This window comes from Lagopus muta, chromosome 7 (assembly GCF_023343835.1).
Source record: "Lagopus muta isolate bLagMut1 chromosome 7, bLagMut1 primary, whole genome shotgun sequence".
NCBI classification, from domain to species: domain Eukaryota; kingdom Metazoa; phylum Chordata; class Aves; order Galliformes; family Phasianidae; genus Lagopus; species Lagopus muta.
Window position 1 is genome coordinate 12,676,923 of NC_064439.1, and position 7,506 is coordinate 12,684,428.

The following is a 7,506-nucleotide window of genomic DNA, read 5'->3' on the forward strand; positions in this document are numbered from 1 at the left end:
TCTTTTTCGCTTGCAGAAACCTGAGGGAAAAAAAGATTTTTGGGGTTACTATTGAAGTAGTTTATTCAGTAGTCAATGAACTGAGAAAAACAGATAGTTATAAACTGACCTATTATATACCACGACCCTTTTCACATCATAGTTATTCTTTCCACTCTGTTGCTATATTTTAGTGAATACACTATGAGTATGAGAATATTGCTCAAAGAGCAAGGTGAAGATTTGTCCCATTAGAAATCTGCTTTTTAACTTACATTTAATGAGGTTATCACATATGTCTTTATGAACTCTTCATCCCTTGCTGAAAGGTAAAGTTGAAATTGGGAGATAGATTGCATCAGCTATTGGGCATTCTGGGGTTCTCCCTTATTTTAAAAACCTTCTATCTGCCTAATTATAGCTAATAAGTATCATTTAGAAACATAGCAGAGAACTCATGATTTCCTTCTTCACCCAATGCCCAGAAAATGCATATCTGAGAAAAAAATCTTGAAGGTATTTGTGATCATGACCCATTCTCATTATCTGTATCCATTCTAAGATTTTTATATTATGTGAATGAATATTTTAAAGTGAAATTATAGCATTCAATGGCAAATTACAACTACATGTGACCAAGAGAGGATTAAACCCATCATTTTGCTTAAGATCTCTGATGACTGGAGTAATTGGATGATAGCTGTAGGGCATCTTTTTGGTCTGTAATTAGGTTATTTCTTTCTCATCCCTTCACTGTGTGTATAATTATGAATTAATTTGAAATCCCACTGTGAGTAAAGAAAATCAGTTTAATATAATGGAAGTGCAGAAGCCACAAGATATTACTTTTTAAAAGATTTTTACTGCTCATTTCAAAATACTCAGTCTGGCCCAAAGTTATATCCCTATGGACTGTATGGCTGATATTTGGTTTCTCTTCTAACTTTATACAAGTGCTGCTCTGGAAGTAATGCCTCCTGTTTTGTTATGTTGGTGTACAATGTCAGAGGTAGATTTTAGTGGTATGTCAGTAGAGAGTGAACCTTCACACCAATCTTCCATTACATTTTTTTGCTGTGTGACAGATGGCAGCAGAGGGGCAGTCTGACAAAATGGCATCTGACATGGAAGCATGTGAGAAGAAAAGATATGGAACTGAATTCCTGTATGTGGGAAAAAAATTGCACCCATTGACTTTCACTGATGCTTGCTGAACATTTATGGAGACCAAACAGTGGACATGAGCATAGTGAGGTTGTGGGTGATGTGTTTCAACAGCGGTGATAGTGGCAGTGTTTCACCTCCGTTGGTGCAAATTTTTACAAGAATGGCAGGCAGGTTCTTGTTCATGATTGGCAAAAATGCACAGCTAATGACAGTGAATATGCTGCAAAACAAACACTGTTTGTTGTTGAGAATTTTCTCTATGAAATAGTGTTATTATGCTCTTTGTTACAATTTCTATGGAAATTAATGGCAAGTATTACTTTTGAATCAATCTATGCTCTTGGACATATTTTCTCTTTTAAAATAAATGAATTTTCAAAGCACCACACTTTGCTCCAGTATCTGTCAGTACGTGTCAACAGCACAAAAAGGTATTGGAAAGAAATGAAAAGTAACTATGAGAGTTTTGATAGACAGTATTAGCATCAGAGAACTTAGAGGCAACTCTCAACACAGTCAATCATTTGATCCTTTTTACCCTGAAAGTGTTAAACATTGCACAACCCCAGCTAGCATACCTGCTACTATGTGCAGCAGGAGCTCATCGTTTCATCTCCTGGCTGAGATCTGCTGCTGGCAAGTTCTGCTTCCCTTCCTTTATCACAACACTGTGGTCGGATGCATCAGACCTCCTGCTTGCCTTAGTGACAATACAGGTAAAAACATGCATTTCTGACAGATGGATAACCCCAAGCAGATCTGTGGAAACAATGTTTTGACTTGCTGAACTTCCTGTTTCATTCAAAAGACAAAGGTGTTTTCATCTGTCCCCAGAAACTTTGAAACGGTTCAGTGAGAGGGTCCCAGGTGTGATCTGAGCACCAGTGATGTCAGCAGAGACCCCAGGAGCTGAGCAGGGTGTGAAGTTGAGAGGAAGACCAGAAGAAAAGATTGTTGGTAAAGAGAACAAGGGTATTGAGATTTGTATTTGTAAAAAAAAAAAAAAAGAAGAACAACTGTGGTACATCCCATGCCGTTAGCATGATAAGATTAGATTTCTGCCAGGAAAAAAAAAAAAAAGAAGAAGAAGAAGAAGAAGAAAGAGAAGAAAAAGAAAGGAACTGCTTAGATGTAAGTTCCAAAGTTCATTAAGAGGGTTCTTTTCTGCATAGCTCCAAAGCAAAGATGTGCTAAGGCATGTAGAAAAATAAGGAGGTGTTAAAAACCTACCCAACTTCTTAGCTTTGAAAAAACAGTTCAAAGTCCTAGTCTTCGATTATTTACATGGTGACCTCCAGGCCTATTTGTGATGCCAAATAAAAAATTGTACTCAGGAAGGAAGGAAGAGATTATAAAAAAGGAAAGAAATTCTGTTTAATAATGTCATGATAAAAATAATCTTTTTCTTTTACATAAAATAAAAAATTCATTAGAAAATCTCAACATATATTTATATACAATAATAACTGGCAACATAGCTAGAAATAAGAAGCAGAGAAAGAAACTTGGATGCATTTCTTGCTTGCAAGAGCACTATGAGGAAATAAGGTAATCTAGACTTCTCATTCTGAATAAAATAGACATGATAATAGAATATATAAATCAAGACATTTCTGGAGAAATAGTTTTTGAAAGTAGAAATAATTTAAAATTCGTGCATGAAACTGAAAAGGTGAAACAATTCTGAAATAATATAACAATAAAATTGATTTATAAAACTTTTTTTTTCAAACAAGTCTTATTTTATACTTGGAAAATTTTCTTTAGAAAATTTTCAATTCCTTCTAAGTAACTCCTGGGTAAATATGGTTTTATGAAAACCAAATAAATGAACTAAATGAATACAAGAATTATTTGCTCTAAATTTATTCTTTTTCTTCTGATGTTACTAGAACACTATATGAATTATAAAAAAAATGTTATGACACATATAGAAGTAATATACTTCCATGATAAATCTTCAATAGAAAGAATTTATTAGCGTCTTATATATCTACTTCTTTCAGATATTCACTTATGCTGCTATGGTTTTTAAAACTAAATTATTCTGATTAGCAAAGTCTGGAGGCTATCAGTGAGATCTCTTGTTTAAAAAAAAAAAAAAAAAAAAAAAAAGGCCTAAGCAGAATTATCATTGGGTTGTTTAAATTCAACTTCTTAATAATATTAATCTCTCTAAACCACAGTTTAAAAAGGGGTGGTCTCCAATTAGCTCTAAATAATACAGTTTATATTATGTAAGTAGTGAATTAACTCATTTACCTCCAAGCTTTTACAAGCCTTTGTTTGCTATGTAAACGATTCATGACATTTCATTTATACCAGATCATAGGAAATAAAACCCAGTACTATGATATTTTTTCTTCTTCTCTTATTACTCCACTATGCCTCAGCAGCAACAAATATTCCATTGATGTATATACATTTATAAGATAGCAAAGCATTTGTCCCTACTGTAAAGTTACCCTATAATCATTCCTCTGTTCAGGAACAGACTAATGTACTTAGAGCAAATAAATCCCACTCAGTTTACCCACACTACATCCCTCTGGATGCTACCAGAGCAGTGCAACATTCACCTGAAACCTCAAAACCACTTGAATAAAACCTTGGTTTGATGTCTTCCTGACCCTCAGGACATGCTTACAACAGTTTATGAATACAACTTGAGGTTTTGCATGCATCTGGGAAATTTGTGGTCTCCAAACACTTAAAGTTTCCCAGGTGATATTCTTTCCACATGTTTCTACCTTTCTTTGCTCTCCTAAAACACAGGGTCTGAGCTCTGCTTTTTGCTAGGCCCGCACTTCTTCAAGATTACAAACTCCACCAAAGCATGGTCACTACAGCCCAGGCTGCCTCCAAGCTTAACCTCTCTAATGCTCTCCTCTGCACTGGTGAGCATTTTGGGTTGGTCCATCTATTACCTGGATCAGGAAGTTGTCCTCAACAGACTCCAGGAATCTCCTGGATTGTCTGCCACCTGCCATGCCACTATCCCAGCAGATATCCAGCTGTTTGAAATCCCGCATCAGGACAAGAGTCCACAAGCATGACACTTCCTGCAGCTGAAGCAAGAAGACCTCTTCAACAGGCTCCCCCTGATCAGGTGGCCTATAGCAGACCCCAACCACTAGATGCCCTTTACTGGACCAATCCTTGATTTTAAACTACAAGCTCTCGACCCGATTGAGGCTGTTCTTCAGACACAGCTCTTTGCAATCTATCCACTTCGTAGCATAAATGGTAACTCCCCCACTCCTCCTGCCCTGTCTATCCCTTCTGAAAAGCCTGTAGTTCTCAATCAGGATATTCCAATCATGGAATTCATCCCACCATGTTTCTGTGGTAGCAATTATGTTGTATTTTCCTAATTGTGCCACGGTTTCTAGCTCCTCCTGTTTATTTCCCATGCTGTGTGCACTGGTGTAGAGGCATTTCAGCTTAGCTATTGGCCACGTTGCCTTCTTAGAGGAGCCCTCCCTAATATCTCCAGGGTGTTGTACTAAGGGACATGGTTTGGTGGGGAAATCTTGATGGTAGGTGGAGAGTTAGACTGGATGATCTTGGATGTCTTTTCCAACCTTCATGATTCTATGATTCGATGCTCAGGGGACTGGAGAAACTCTCCTATGCAGAAAAGTTGAGGGATTTGAGTTTGCTTAGCCTAAAGAAAAGAAGGTTCTGGGGAGACCTCATTGCAACCAATTAAAACAGGGGAGATTTATGTTAGATGCTAGGAGGAAATTCTTTGCTCAGAGAGTGGTGAGGTACTGACATAAGCTGCCCAGAGAAGCTGGGGATGCCCCATCCCTGGAGGTGTTCAAGGCATGGCTGGATAGGTTCCTGGTCTGATCTAGTGGGTAACAGCCCTGCCCATGACAGGGGGTTGGAACTAGATGAACTTTAAGGACCCTTCCAACCCAAGCCTCTCAGTGATTTAATAGCGCTCACTGAATTCTCCATCCTAGCACTGACTGAATCCTGGATCACTGGGTAAAACAAGAGCATTTCTTCCTCTCTTGGAATTCTGGCTTTTGTTTTTCCTTCAAGTGCCTGAAAATAAATATTTCTCATTGAGCTAGATAATCAGTTCTTTCCTGTTAGAAACTTTTATTTTCATTTTTCCTTCTAATTAAGGAAGTATTACTCTTTTCCAGTTATGTGCCATTCAGCATTGGGCCTTTTACCTATCATTATAAACACAAAGCAGGAAATCTAATCTTTGTGTCATCTTCTTGTATGAGGGAATACTATAAGGTGTAAGCAATGCCTCAGATGGATCCGATATATGCTCTCCCTATAGAAAGGAAGGTCTTTTCTTGTTTCTGTACTTGATCAACTAATAAAGATACTGAAGTTAGGCAATCAAGCCTAATGAATGTGTATAGGTGCAGCGTACTCTCAGAAATAATACATGTTTGGTAGAACTAATGTTAGATAAAATAAATTCAATTTCCAAGAAAGGCGCTGTTCTTGACTGTTTCATAAGATTAAAGCCATCCTTCCTTTGAGGTAAAATGATAGGTATATTTTGCCAAGACATAACAACCTATAATTGTTTTTAAATTATGATTCAAAATTGAGAACCTCTGCTGTTTCACCAGGCTTAGATCTATCGGGATAGATTTTCATAAGGACAGATGTCATGCTGGTGTTTACTGATGGGAATGATTTCCTGTCTTCCATAATGGACATTATTTTATTACTAGGAAAGAGTTTGTATGTTCTTTCATTCAATGTGTACAATATTAATAGAGTACCTAAACATTCCTGCTTTTCAAAAGTAGCATGTCTCTGACTTCAAGCAAGAACAACTTTAGTTTCCAGATTTTGTGGCTATGAATGAACACATACTAACTGATATTGGGATTAAGTAGGTACTGGGTTGCAGCTAAAATCTAACTAAATGGGTGTGTTCTTAAGCTTGAAAGTGAATAAAATTAAAAAAAAAAAAAAACCGTACTGAAAAAAAAAAAGTTGGATTGACTTGCCCAATATTGTTTAATGAAATCACTTTCATAGATTTAAGCTCAGAAGTGCTCATTCCTTCTGACCTGAAGTATAACATTATAACATGGCCCATAGAACTTCATTCAAGAATTTCAGCCTTTCCTCGGTAACTCAGAGTGGATTTGATCTTTTACAAAAACACAGAGTCTCTGTTGAAAGCCATGAAGGGTTTATCTTTCTTTACTAAAAACCTTACAGGTAATATTGCATACAAGAGGTTGTCACTCTTCTAAGGTTACTTAGTCACTAACAGGAAAATCCATTTAAGAGACAAATCTATCCTGAACAAACAGGCCTTTAATCTCTTGCATTATCTTCATTTAAGGTGATTTTACTCTGCGATCTGAGGAAAAAGACTTCTATAATTGCACTGTCTGCATATGGACATCTGTTTAATGACTTTTAACCTGTTAGCCTACCATGGGATAGCAATCTCAAGAAAATATATCTTCCAGAGGTAGCTAGATAGGGTTTGGTAGTGTCCTAGTGAACTTAAGTACAAATAGTATGAGAAATTATGCTATAAGGATGAACAGTATACAGAATAAAGAGAATCACAAGCAGGACAGTAAAGATATGAAAATAATTCTGAGTAAATAAAAATAATTCAGAAAAGACTCTTCCACATTTATTCATTGCTAGTGGAAGACAATGGACTTTCTGTGCATGAATATGGCACCATGGGGCCTCCCCTTTCCACCCCATGGCAAACCGAACCCATAGATAAAATGGAAATTGGAAAACAGCACTCTTTCTTCATGTGAGGTGACCTATTCTATAGGCTTATATCAAAGGTTTGAGATTTTAATGGGTAATCAGCCAGCTTGAGACATTCCCTCGAGGTACCTGCATATTTTGATTACAGAAGAACTCAACACTACAGCTCTGCTGCTAGGCTGAGCTCTCTGTAGCTATACCTTATATTATTAGACACATATTTTGTATTAATTTATACCTTGGGGAATAACAGCACATTAGTTTGCAACTTGAAGAAATCACCTGTCTCTTTAAATTGACATCAGGTGAGGCTCCTACAGCAGCATTGTGAAAGCTTCCTCACATACACATATTCACCACAAAAATAGGTCTCTCTCAGGGACTGAAAGGTGACAAAAATGGCCACTTAGAAGCCTTGTTCAGCTGCAGTATTGACTGCTCTTAGCATTCAGATCTCATGAATAAAACTTTAAAAAGATCACGAAAATAATCTTCATTCTTATTTTCTTTTTATTATTATTTATTTCCAAACTTTTCTGTCACCGTGATACTCAGTCTCATTTAATTCTTCAAAAGTGCACACGGTGATTTTCACCAAAACACATTACTCCAGTGTCCTGGTTTCAGCTG